Here is a 14869-nt window from a genome sequence, read left to right as displayed (position 1 = left end):
TTAATTCCTGGTTACATTCCATCTGTCACAGACACAAAGGCCCATGTCTTTATCTGCAGTCAGTGCTGAAATATAAATTACTCTGGGGAGTGACTCAAGCAAAAGTAAGCTTACAATGGATGGAACATAAAAGTGAAAAATCACAATCATTGCCTATAGTGAGTTAAGGGAACATGGTCTACATAGCCCTTAAAAAAACGATAAGGATATTAATGGCGTAGACTAGTGCACCCTTAACTTCTAACAAGATTAAAGGAGCAGCCACCAGATATGTAAAGTTGAATAGTTACACATTTGTATTTTAATTGTAAGGCTTTAAGGCTGGATGTGAGGCAATCAGAAGCAAACTCATTTAAACTAAATAGGGGGAAAGAATATATCTTCAACAGAGGAAATGTTATCCTCTAATGTATACTGTATGTAATTTGCAAGCACATCAGGCATAAGCCAAGTCAGCAACGGCTCTTTTCTGGATGCAGATCTCAGAAATATGAGCTATTCTACCTCTTCAAAAAAGTTCAGAGAAAATAGAATAATGCCTCAGTAGTCCAATAAATCTCTTTTTTATTCAAGTAATTCTCCCCTACCCCATTTAACTTTGCGACAGAGGAAAACGGCTTTACAGACCTGCACCATCAAGCGAACACACATGATCATAAACGCGTACAATCTGGTAGCGGCACGCACACGCTGGCACACACACGCTCTCGCGCCGCACACATAAAAAGGGCGTTGACACGTATACGTTTGTAAGCAGAGGTGGTTTTGTCATGTCACCCTCCTTAACATCCTGCTGCAGTCTGCCTCATAGGAGGAGAAAATATGGTGTGATGTCACCTCTGGCATGGCCCCGGTGTCTGAAAACTTTTCATGCGCCGCCCAAATGAATGAGAGGCAGACATTACTCAGAATAAGAGTGGAGACTATCTGTTCTCCACAGTTAAAGCTGGTATTTGTTAGCGTGGACCACTGCCAGAGCTGGGCCACTGTCTGTTGACTGCAGATCAACACAATGCAGATCACATCATTCAGACTCCACAAAACATCCTCAGCATGTACTGTAGCTGTGCCACTCTTCCCTGTCACTCTTACTGGCTGGGTCATGCCGCTCCACCAGCATCACTGGCACTCTTAAAGCAGCCGGGCGGCACAGTCTGAAAACCACCAAGTGGGGTTAGTCATAATAGAGTTTCATCTGGCCATCAATCTTCATGCTCTCCCTCTGTTAGCAGCACGGACCGCGTCTTGTGTTGCAGTTAAAAGCCTTGGCACTGCTCTACCAGCCCTGTGATAAATTGATTGCTCTATGAAGCCTGTGGAGAATGTTTGGAGATCCCGATCCATCCTCGCTGTTTGTCACTGTGCATTAGCAGTGAATGAGGGGATTCCTGAATCCTGACTCATAAACTCCCTGGGCAAGCACCTTTCAAATACATTTTAGCAAGGAACAGTCCACTGGAAATGTAAACATTTGATATTTTTTCCTAAGTGTGAGGGGAAAAACAAAAACCAGAGGCGTTTTGCGCAAATAGTGTGTCAGCAGTTAAAAGAAATAGACTATTGAAATAAGAGTTTTGGGACTATTTATCAATTGCACGCACTCCCTGCTTTTCGTCCCCATGAGAAGCAAGTGAGAATGCTTTCCCAAGTCTGCTCGTTTCTCTTGTTTCTGAAACTTCTCTCTCAACACAAAAACATGTGCTGGTGAAATTACGCTTGACTAAATTCTTTGCTAATACACGCAGGGCATTCCTAAATGTCACAGGCGTACTTTTAATTGTTATACACAATCATACGAGGTCTTTGTTTTTGTTTATGTGAGCTTTTACTTTACTTGAATTTAACATGGCAGCATTGCTCAGTTGAGTGTTCCATGCATGCTGTCTAATCTAGATCAGATATATATCTTATCTCGCCCGTCCTTATTGCTGTATCAACGTTATTATTCCAGCGGACAAGTATATTGAAATCTGATGTCAATTAACAGAATGGAGGAGTGCTTTTGTCACTCAGGGGTGACAGAGTTGATTCTCAGCTAAATCCATTCAGTGTTTCTATTTTGGTGTGATGTCTAGACATAAAAACATTTTACTAGAGACCAAAAGCCACAGCTGGGTTCTGCAAAGCTGAATTCGACTTTGACCAGCCGGAAAACACTACATTACATGTTAGGATAACGCAAGTGTCTGCTATTGATTTCGTGCCAAGCACCTTGCAGGGTGTATATGTTAACGCCAGCGATAAAATATAGATGATGAAGTCATGTGTTTACTTCCTATAATGTCTTTGTGCTGGGGAAAAGATTGTCTGCAGTCATAAAATGTTTATATTAGTGTCTTTTATAGGTTGTTCCTTGTATACATAATTGTTCGCAGCATCATAAAAAACAAAGCCGACAAAGTGCAAATTAAGGGCTTTGTGGGGGTACTGACCACCTATTTTCCACACTCCAAGTCACAACATCTGCAAACAAAGTAAATGTGCTCAACCCTTAGTGTGACCACAGATGATGTCATTTTAGGGCAATGAGCAATTTGGAGCTGAGGGACAAAAGCTGTGCATCTAATTAAAAATGGAGGCTAAAAAGTGGCTTATTGTTGTTATTTAAAACTTTTGTCCACAAGAAATGTATGATTGGCACAATAAACCAAATATATCAAGGAATCCAGAACTACAGTAAATTAACATCAAAAAGTAGTTACGGAATTTATGGACGCATGCAATGTTTTATACTAGTGAGAGTTCATAGTTATGTGAAAATCATTATTTTTTATTAAACTCATCACAAGGAGCAGCAAAAACTATTAAAAATAACTCCACAATGAAAGGCTAATTTCTCAGTGATAATTAAATAGTTTGGGTGCTTTTTCTTAATAGCCTTTGTAAATCATCAGTTTCATTATGTCCGCTACATCACTTCATTTATGGGGCTTCCGCTGCTGAAGTCAAGCTCTAACTTCTTCTGTACTCTTCCCCATGTATGCATTCATAAAGTGGCAGCATTCAAGCTTGAAATGGGCCATGATGGACAGAGGAGCATGGGACACGGCAGGGCCTCAGTATGCTTCAAATGAAGTGCTTGTCGGGTTGTCAAACAGACTCTGAAACTGTTCTCCCCCACACCTTTCTGATGTCAGAATTAGGGGGAAGTGTGTCTCAAAATATTGTTACTTTCCCAAACCGTCACTCTGACAAACAGCCCCACTTCACAGAGAGATCAGGGAGGCAGAGGGATCACTCTGCCTTTGAATGGTTAGCTTTACAAGCAAAACACTTTTGCCCTAAAACATGTCATATGACAATCTCACTGCTTACATTTTTATATGGTCATGTGTGAGAGCACCAGAAAAAAAAAAAGATTAAGAGCCTATAGCAATGCCAGCGGCTCTGCGAGGCTATGCTAAATGCTAACGTCAGGTAATGTTTACCACGGTCCCCTATCGTACTTTAGATTCTTGCTAATTAAAACTTAACATAAAGTACAATAGAGGCTGATGAGAATAATTAAAGATAATTAAAAGTTCAGGGGATCAAGTCATCAGGATATATCATCTGGGAACCAAGATAATTAGTACAAGAATTCATGACAATCCATCCAAAAGTTGAGATATTTCAGTCTGGACCTGACATTAGCATCCCAGCTTTCAGTCGCAAACATGGCTACGATTGCTATAACATGGCGTAAACACTTCATATTCTAAATTCCCCCAAATTGCTTAAAGGTTCCACCTCTTTATTTTGTTGTTTCAGTCTTTAGTAGGGCATTCCATTGTTTTCCAAACGTAAAACAAATTATTTGCAGGTCCACTGCCATACCCAACATCAAACAATCTCCTTTTGACTGATTTCTTTCCTCCAGCAGAACAAATTCTATTTTTTACTTCTAATCTTCAGGAAACATATTGGTGTAAGCACCCTGGTTCAGCACAACAATAATGACTCAAAGGCCTGTCTTGATTAAAAAAAACGACTAAATTAAGTCAGCAGGAAGAAAGGACCTCCATTAGCCTTCACTGCAGCTGCTGATGATTGATATGATAGCGAGCCCATTCAAACTGCAAATTTTACACATGATTGAGGCTCTATTGGATGTAATGAAATGGCCTTCCTGAATATTGCACTTGAGTGACTGTGTGACCACCAGCACAATAGCTGCTATTATATTTTTGGGCCCTCAACCCATTTTTCATTGTACCAGGTCCACTGTGTTATTATTGCAGAACTCACAGTGAACCCGCGGCTTTGGTTGCTTGCTGTTACGGATGTGACCGTTCTCTCCACCGGGAGCAATTCACAGAGTGTTAATTGACCACTGCGATCACTCAGCAGATTTATGGAAAGTCTGAGGGGTCACAGGAGACTTCCAGGGGAGGCCGTCCAGGGAGCAGGACCGGCCCAAGAGCTGCGACTGGGGAATTTCTCCCATTTCTAACTACACTACAGTCTCTTAAACTCTACCTTCGACCTCAGAGAAAAATGTGATTATATATAAAAATACATGTTTAAATGGGCCATAAAGGAATTTGCATTGATTAACTAGTAATCACACTCGTCGTGATCATGATGCATAAGAAAAACAATTAATGTACTCACAAAATCTCATGACCCAGATGTGTATCCTTCACTGGGGGTGGGGGTGGGGGGCGCTGGTGACAGACTAGGCGTGGGCACTGAGGACCATCTGGCTCTCTATAATCAGCTTTGAACAACAGACCTACAGACAGCGATACAAAGCGCATGTGTAAAAACAGAGATTCAATGGCTTGCATCTAAATATCTTTATCTAAATGCTTTGATTTGTGAAGACACGATTTGCAAATATTTATATGAAACAGTGGAACAGGGGTTTTGGTTCTGAGCGATGACATAATGATAATGGTTTTGATCATTGTTTATCCCCCAGTGCAGTGTGTCAGTATGCCGACGTATTAGTTTGAACGAATGTGCGTGTGGCCCTGCATCTGGACACTCTTAATACTGTTTAATCCCTTTCTGTCAGACAAGCCAGGCTTGTCCTCATGCCAACAGACTATCTACAGTGTGTCACCAATCTTCAAACAGAGAAAGTAAAGGCTGAATAATGTATTCAGTTTAACTGTACACTCCTGGGATAAAGATTCTCCGGTGTCTTTTTGTATTAAGGTAAGCGTGAACCTTCTTTTTCACATTAATGATACGTTCACCTTTTAATCCAGCTTTGAGATGCAGAACGTTAACATTGGATAAGTGGAGAGTGCTATGAAAATAGAAGGCAAAACAATGCAGCCAGTTTTCTGAAGAGGGGGTGAAGGCAGTGCACTTCTCCTAATAATAAGGCTCAAACACTGGCATCATTTTGGATTTAATGGATCGTTTTTGTGGACAGAATGGTTAGGAAATTGCTCCTACAATTTAACATGAAGCAGTTGAGAATAATTGCCTTCGTCATGCCAATAATATTACAGTGATTATGTGATAAGCTGTATCATTTCTTTTGATGAATTGTGTCAGGGCTTTTTTTGTGCAAGTTGCCCGGACCTGACAATTTATGAGGGCTATAAGTCTGTGTTTTGCTGCATCGAGCTCGCACGGTGCATGGAGTCTGAATGCCATGCTTGCTTACACTGAAAAGCTGCACTAATGGGTTTGTGTTACATTCCTAAATCAACTCGAGCTGTGAAGCGGCTCCCAGCAAACCTTTATGATCCATTAACCACCAGGCATGGTTTTGCCAGGACGCCTGTGCCAGCTGGCAGAAACTGACAAGCCAGTATCACAAGCAGTCTCTGCCAGCGATAGCTTTACTGAGGTTTGCAGAATTCCCCCCGTTCTCTCAAGCTGATTACATACATGTTGTATTCTCATTAGGCAAGGCTCTTCGTGGTCCTGTCTTGTGGAAATGCTTGTTGGAATGAAGGTAAACGCAGAGCGTACAATATGTTAGACTTGATGTCTGCAGACAGCTCGGGAAGAGAGACAAGTCTGTGGAGTGGTTTGAGTTTGGGTGGAGACAGCAGCATTTACTGTAGAACTGCAGACAAATATGCATGGACCCCACCCTAGGCTAGTGATCAACTCCTCTGTCATCAGTGTCTTTATCACGCAGACAGAGATTGATATCCAAGGATCCGATTCCCTGGGATTCCTCTCCTGTTTTCTCAAACATTTCAAAACCTGAAAGACTTCTGTAGCGCTGTTTGACTGTTTTATTGTGTTATTCATGAACGATGGCAGCGCTCTGCTCTATCCACACACAAATAGGCCCGCCTTTCCTTTCGGCAGTTGTCAGTGCATGGCTTATTTCTGAAAATGCATAATGAAATTTTTATGACTTTTTTAGCGCCCATGCAGTTATGAGGCTGTTATTGTTAAATACTGCATAGCTTTTTTGCCAAGCCTTTCTCCTGGGCACACTTGTATCTAAGCGCTTTGTGGATGAGTTATGTTTCATGGCTTATGTTTAATGGGCGGATAAAGGCAGGGAGAAAAGACAATTGAACTATAAAATGCGTGTATGCAAAGAATGAGAAATGTATAGGATTTTCTGAGCATTGTAACTGATAATCATTTGGATTACATGCTATCCGGTTTCATGTCATGTTATTCCCAAATCCTGCTTCTAGCAGTTTCCAAACAGCTTTTGTTTTATGACTCTGAAGTCAGTTGGATGTGGGGGAATTCCAAGTAGATTTTTTTATCAGATCCAAAACACTAGTGAGTCACAATGAAGGCTGTTGAATCTACATGTAGTCACACCGTTATCTGAATCACAGGTAGACCAGATATGCAAATCCGTGATTTCCTCCTCTTCTGGAATGAGGCACTTTCACTCAGTCGGATAGTAAGCGAGATATCAGGAGCAGAGGAGGAGCAGAGGGTCACGGTGGGCATGAGCAATAGAGGGAAAGAGAGTTGCAACAATAGTTCAAAGCCTCTGGTTTTTTTATTTGATCCATTGTCCCCGCTGGTCTTCAGAGACCACCACCAACAAGGCATCGTCTTACTCAGGTTGACAGGGTTTTGTATAACTGAGATGGCCTGTGAGATTAGGTTCAGGTGAAGCCCATGGTTAGAGGAGAGTGGGAGGAACGGTATTTCATCAGTGTTTTAGGCTGTTTCTGTGAGAACAGAAGACAGTGTGGCGAGGCTGCACTTGTGTAAATTATAAATTTGAAGTTTTATCTGCACATAAGTTGTAATTACACAGTTGTAATCGTTTTGTTAGATGGTAAAAAAAGAAAAAGGAATGTGTGTAATGAGAAAGAAGCCAGATAAGCAAATGGCTGTTTCTTTATCTGATAGGGATTGTAAATCCCTACAAGAGGATTATCACAATGGCCCATTTCACCCCTCACCAGATCTCCCTCCTGTGTAATTACGATTTGCCTCTATCTTTCTCTCTGTGGCAAAATTGATGGGTGGAATATCTTGAGAATTATGTGAGTGAAAGCCAAAAAGGGAAACATCTCAGAGGCACACCACAATGAATGAGAATTTGGAGGATGCTAATTAAACAATGTCGTGATTTATCGTCAGTAACAAAACATTTACTGTTTCAAACTCGAATGCTTGGTTTCCTGGAAAATGGATCATTTGGTCACAGCTCTGTTAACTTCTTCGCCTCAGTTCTAGTTGTAACCGAGGGTTTAGAAAGTCAAGACCTCCAATAGACTGTTATATGGCTCGTGTCAGGGGACCTTCGTATATTTATTTTAACAAAAACTATGAGATCGACTATAGCCTCTAGGTACGCTTTTGCCCTTCTCACCATTAATAACTTTTATAATTAGGCTGTGCTTGATTGTCGAAAAACAGTTTAAGGTAAAAGAAAAAATCGATCAGCAACCACAGAGAGTTGGATCCATTTAAACAGCCAATGAGTTCATTACAAGCTTTCCAGAATGTGTTCTTAACCTTCACAACTCTAAACTTGTTACTGTTGGTAAAACCTTTGTCTAGTGTCACATATTTAAATTGAATAGACTTCCTAGAAAGCCTCTTTTCATCAACATGTGTAGAACCCCAGCCTCAGACCACAGGCTTTTGGCTGGCTCATGAATGCACAGGACAGAGATGTTATCTGGCCTTAGGGAGGATGTTTGGGGAGTGGGAGTGGGAGCGCTGTGGGGCTTCAGTGTGCTAATGCAGCTAACAGCCAGGAAGGCAGAGTGTTGATTCTGCAGATTTAAGCCAGCTACTGATGGCTATGGGGCTAAATACTGACCCCATGGACTAATAAAGAAAATCACCTCAGGCACGAGCCGCAGGGGTCAGAGGTAACGGCATGGCTGGGAAAAACACAGGCCATGGCTTTCGATCACTTCTCTGCCTAATTGAAATGACAGTTGAAGACTGGTGGGGGTAACAGTGTTTATGTACGTCTTTGTTACGCGGTGAGCAAGCACAAAGATATGCCTGGCCCGGCCAGGGATGACATCGCTCCCGTATGCTGTCTGGCTCCGGGATCTCTGTGCTAGTACAATAAGGACTTCCTGTCTGCCATCAGATTCCCCTGCATTCCACCCAGGCCCAGGATGAGGCGATGGGGCTGCTGGGGACAGGGTTTTGTGAAAGAGTACGAGTCCTAATCAAACTGACAATACGGGCCTGTTCCCTTTTTTTGACCCCCAAGCTGACCCTCAGTCTACCAGGGTGATGGAACAGGCTGCGATTTCTGTAGTGAGGTTGGTTTCCTGTGCTTAAACAGATGCTTAGAGACGGTCAACACCCAGTTTCAAAGTGCTGACACCAACTATAATAAAGGATATGCACCTCGTCTTGTTGCCAGCTAGTTACTGTACAGCTTTATTACTAAAGTAAAGCAAGACAGAAGAGATTAATAAAAGCACATTTAACAACAATTAGGAGAACATCTTACGATCTTTTTTGTGTGTGTTCATGTCTATAAAAAGCAGGTCAACCAATTTTGCATTACTACTATTTAGGTAATCATTATTTGACATTTATTAAATTGTAATGTGGTGTGACACAATAGCATTATAGATCAAAATTGTGATATCATAATATTACTGGATATTTAAAAATGAAATTTATAAGCAATTTTATATATAGATTAATATATTATCATTATTTGTTCATGAAAAGATGTTTTTTATCAGGACACGATGAGACTATGTGGGTAAATGTCTGAGTGGCAAAGAGCTCATGCTACCAGCAGCTCCTAATGAACTCCAAATAGATTACTGATACAACAAACAGTGGAATATAAGATGGCTGTGAGCAAAAGGCTTAACCTTATATTGCTCTCAATAACAACCAGGGAAAACAGAGAAAAGAGGCAAAAGATTAAAAACAGGAAAGAACAACAAATAATGGAAAATTATACATATATATATATATATATATATATATATATATATATATATATATATATATATATATATATATATATATATATATATATAGTGATTATTACTTCTATTGAATTCACAGAAACAGTGGCTTTCCAGTTGTTTTGACCAAACCATATTGGTGTAAAAAAAAACCTGATGTTGCTATTTAAAAAAATGGGGGAAGACAGTATTCAAGCTCTAGCGTTTCAGTGGGGTCAAGGTGAGAGAGCGACCTTCAGCAACCTGAGTACTAAAACAGCCTGCTGCTGTCTAGGCTGACTAGACCTACAGCATTAATGGCCTCCTGAAAGAACCCTCAGCACAGAAGGAAAAGAACACAAATACTCCCCTCTCACACCCCAGCAGTACAGAGGACAGAGGAGATCGTATGTCTGTGACAGCACACTAGAAGCGTGTGTTTTAAAGGACTACACCACAATTTTCAGAAAATGGTCTAAAGGTCAACTCATCCTTTAAATTAGAGCATAGACATAAAAAATATTTATGTATCCCCAGTAGATCGCTCGCCTGGATGCTCCATGCTAAGTCTACCAGAAGAATTTTCACTTCACAAAGCAAAAGCTGATTGGACACAGTGAATACTATATGTCATGGTACATGCATTGTTGCTAACACAAAAGATAAACCTGGATGTGATGAAATCAATAAACCATCAGGAATTTCATTTACACAGATAGTCATTTCCTCTGCGAAATGACAAGAATGTAATTTCTACAAATAGGATCATTACAAGTTCCTAACAGGAACAGCACTTTGTGTCATGCTAATTCCGATAATGGTAAGAGGATTAATAAGCTTGAGGTCATTTCAAAAGTCTATTCAGTGCAGGAAATGAGCAACTATTGTGTTGCCCTTTTTCTAATTTAGCTGCCGAGAAGGTTCAGGTTTCTGTCGACACTTCATTCTGTGAAATTATAGAATCCCTGGCCGGGTTCCTCAAATGTTGGCGATCTGCATGAACACTGACGGTTGTCACAGATGATTAATAAGTATACAGTACATTTGATCCCATTGTGTTTTCAGCTTTCTGTTCAAGCCATTCAAGGTGCTGATTACTTCTGATATTATGCTCTCAAAGGTGGCCTTTGTGCCCCTCTGATGCCAGACCTTCATAAATAGCCTTCAGTGAGAGATGGAGGGAGAAGTGAGAAAGGAAGCAAGCGTGTGTCCTTTTCCTATTCAGTGGCCTATCAAATTCAGATTGTGTCCAGTGTTTTGATTGTTGCCAGTCTTGAATGGGCCCTCCCCCCAAGGTACATGCAGATACGCACACAAAAACACACGCCCACATTAATCCAAAATCTAAATCTAATTTTAGAAATAATGGGGGATTTTTTTAATAAACCAAAGTTACTAATGTCCCAGAAAGAGGAACAGCACAATAAAACATCAGCTGTCACAGCACAAATGTCTTTTATGACGATAGAATATAGCGTATAGCACCAATCAGACAGGTTGGTACAGTGAGGTGGATAAACAGGCTCAAATGTCCTATTGTGCATTTATTTTTAGATCTGGTCTGATTTCACGTGTGAACAAAACAGTGCCTATAGTTCACCCTCCTTTTAAACTGTTGTGTACCACACACACACACACACACACACACACATTTTAATAGTGTTATTTATGGTCAGATTATGAAAATGACCTGCTTAACACAAATCAATTTGAATCATATCTTCAATAACACTGTTTTGCACAAATAAATAAAAGCACTAATCACAGATACAAAGCATTCCTGGCGACTGCCAATTACTGCAAACAAACGGCAGGATCTTGCAAATAGTTTAGCGTTTTCTTAAGGCATCGCTGACTTCTGCAAACACCTTAACACTAAACTGAGGTGGCAGTGCTGATACATTGCCAAAACAAATGTGGACAATAATGAGTGACCATAAAGAATAAGCATCAGACTGAAGACTTTTTCACAGGCTGCTTGGCTAAACACAGTATAATACCATAAACAATTGTAACTCACTTAAAAGTCTATTAGATAACGTGTCTGTTAGAACCCTCTGAATCTTTCTTTACTCCTCCCTCAATACAAGTTTTAGGATTTCTCCCAGGTCCCATTTGTTTTATTCATGGCTATTTCCGAAAAAGTAAACACATTCCCATGTCATTCAGCCATGGCATGAATCTCATTAGAAGTTAAGCCTGAGCTCCGTCTAAAGGGTCACTGCCCTTCTAAAAGATCAGATTCATGTACCCTTAAATGGAGGTCATTTAGTTGTGTTAAAACACTTGGTTGTCATTCAAATATGGTCCTCACTCTGCTCCCATAGTGGTACCCAGCAGACAATTCAGACGTGCCTCCAAGTCCTCGATTTCATAAATTCCTCCCATGAACTTTATAAACTACAAATTAAGTGATTTTATGACCCAATCAATCATCATCACAAACCCTTGTAACTTGGTCAGAAGGCGTTTACACTCTTTTACATCATGATTCATGACATGAGGATCATTTTTCCTGACTGACCAACATGCCGACATGTAGAAATGTTGGTCGACCATGTCAATACTTGCTTAACATGAAATGATATGCAGTAAAGGAAGTGAAAGGACATTAAGCATATTTCCTGTATAGAAACAACAACAAAAAAATCACTTTCCTTCCACAGAATCAAACTGACAAAATGCAAGCAGACAAAGCAATCTTTTATGGAAATGGTATCATGGTGTCAGGGGGAGTTTACGTAAAATATTCTGAATCTTTGGACTAATGCTATTGACCTGTTGGCAAGCTTCACCTCCTAGTGCTAACACTTCAATGAAAACCTCATGAGGCCACGGTAAATTTGTCCCAAAGAAAAGATGTCCATGAACAGTGCTGATCGTGGTGAGGCCCGTGACTATTGTTACCATCTGCTCACTATTTCCTCCTGCAAAGATGATAATTGAATCTGAAATCACTTTTCTCTCTTGGTTTGAGAGTGAGGGTCGTGTCTGTCACTGAAGTCTCCGGCACAATAGTTTGAGCCCTTGTTTGTATTCTTTATAGAGCTATTTCCCCCTGGTTGTCTCTTGCAACATCTGCCTCTAACCCTCCAGATCAATATAGACCATCTAATCACCTGCCACACTTAATTAAAACCCCATCACTGCCTTTATGAGAGGCATCAAAGGGCACCGTACCCAAAGGGGGTCATGCAGATAAGACTTCAATGGTGTGCTTTGCAGGGCCTTTGCACAATAGAGGATGCTAAAAATCTTTAAGCTAGTTTAGTGAAAATAGGTCAGTGTTGGCAGCTGTGGGTAATGTGTCCCAGGCCTGGCCTGTGGTCCGGCATGCTGCTCCCCATATTTAACACCCTTTGTGCCATCCTCTCGGCACTAATCTGTCTTTTCACTGAGTGTTAAAATTAATTTGCAGTGATTTCTATGAGGGCACAGGCATCGTTAGGAAACCTCAAAGGGGCTACAAAACGGACAATTTGCCAATAGTCGGCCTTTGTCCTTGGTCTGCCCCTTTCTAAATACCCATGACAGCAGCTTTGAAATGCCTGCCTGATGAGGCTCAGATGCTCTGGCTGTGGACATCACAGCGACCATACTTATCTGGCTGTGAAAAACATCTCATGACAAAGACAAACCCACAGCAGCAAACAATACCATGCGGACTGGATTCCAAAACTGCCCGAGTCAGAGTCCAGCCCGCATTGCACAGTGATGTATCATGATACAGTAATCCTCGTTCGCTCTGAAATTACAGATACAATGTAATTTGATTTGACTTTAATACCTCAAAGCTATCTCGGTGCAAGTCCTGAAGGAGAACTCCAGTGAAAAGAGATAACTGTATCGCTTCAGAGTGCTTGGCATCTACACAAAACTGTGTTCCCATGGGAAAACTGTAGACACAACTGTTTAGTTGAAGCTTCCCAGTGGTGCTCATAATGCCATTAATTGTGTGAAGGGAGAGTTGGAGAAAGAACCAGGCATGGAGAGCCCCGGAGGAAGCCGCAACTTGTAAAGCAGGTTTGTGTGAGCTTGCCGCTGTGCTGTATGAGGTCAGAGCTTCTTTGGCTCATATCTTCTGTCTTTTATTCTTTCTTCCTCTTTTATCTTTCTTTCTTTAATCCTTCTCTCTCTGTTTATCTCTCTCACTCTCCCCCCCTCACACACAAACTGACTCTCGGCGTCTCACCCCCGACCATAAAACGAGAGGGGAGAATTAATGACACAAACATTTCTGACGTCTGGGCCCCCTTTTTCTCTGTTGGCCTCACTCTCACTCTATAAAAAAGATAAACCTATAAGCTTCAAGGAGAGAGACGGAGGAACCAAGGATGGAGAGAAAAAGAGAGCAAAAGAATAAAAGTGAGAGGAGGCCAGTTGTGGGTGGGTGTGGTGGGAGAGTTCCTCTCATCAAACTAAACTTCCATCTCCCTCAAAGACAGACTCAGATTCCAGCAAGCCAATCAGCCAATCTAAGACAAATGATTTTGTTGAGCTTTCCTGCCACACTGGGCGTGGGAACGGCACAGATTCTCATAAAAAAAAAAAGAGCCTGTAAATTATTTCCCTCCTGCTTCAAAGACCTGAACAACAAAAAAGGTTTGTGTTTATGTGCGGTGATTCTGTGTTGTTGTCTTTGAGCCTGTTGGTCTCGGCTGGTTTCTACTGTGCATGTGCGAGTGTAAACACTATTTGGGATCTACAGCTGTCGGCTCACGTGCGACAGTCTGAGAGACAAAATACAAAAGGATGCCGTATTTCATTCTCATAGATAAATAAAACTGTTCAAGGGTCATTTAAACCAGGGGGGTCCTGTTGCATTACGCTTTTCTCGAGGCAGCGTTTTGATCAAAGCCGTTTGAAGGACCTCTTTTCTCTCCTCTTCCCCCACGCGCCACCCTCCCACATCCCACACTCCAACCCCCAAACCACGTCTGCCTTGCTGCTGCTAATCATTGGTGGTCTCCTGACTGCCAACAGTAATTGATTAGGGAGCACAGGACTGGCGGGGAGAGGAGGGGGGATGGAGGGGAAAGTTCAACCCAGAAGTTCTCAAGGTCACTGCCCTCCCTCCCCCACCCTGCCAAAACTCCTTTTCTCATGCTATTAGGTATCAGCCACGGGGGGGGGGGGGGGGGGGACTGCAAATATTTGGCACACTTGGTCCGACTTCCAAGAGTTTTGGTGGTGGCATTCACAAACAGGAAGATCTGTGTAAGCAAAATGGATGCATCTGTTTAAGTGAAGCTCGGTTGCGAAAAGGCTCAATTTGTGATGTGTTGATTTATCTGAACTCATCGTCCCTGGTTGAATACGCTTGTCTTTGTGGACCCCCCCCTCGCTGTTCTAAGAATGCCGCTGTGTCGTTTGGCCCTCAGCGGTTGCTCAACATCCTTGACAATACAAAGTGGGTTGTGGATGTTATTCTGAAGCAATAACTCCCACCATTCCTCATGGTTTCACAGGAAGAGGTGACATTCCTCGCCTTTGGAAAGTGACTCATGCTGCTGTCTTGTTTAGTAAATACAATTACAGACTAGTTGAAACATTCTCCT

This window comes from Cebidichthys violaceus, unplaced genomic scaffold, assembly GCF_023349555.1.
Source record: "Cebidichthys violaceus isolate CVI_PGR_0920_01 unplaced genomic scaffold, fCebVio1.0.p SCAF_10, whole genome shotgun sequence".
Lineage (NCBI taxonomy): Eukaryota > Metazoa > Chordata > Actinopteri > Perciformes > Stichaeidae > Cebidichthys > Cebidichthys violaceus.
This window is presented reverse-complemented; position numbering follows the sequence as displayed.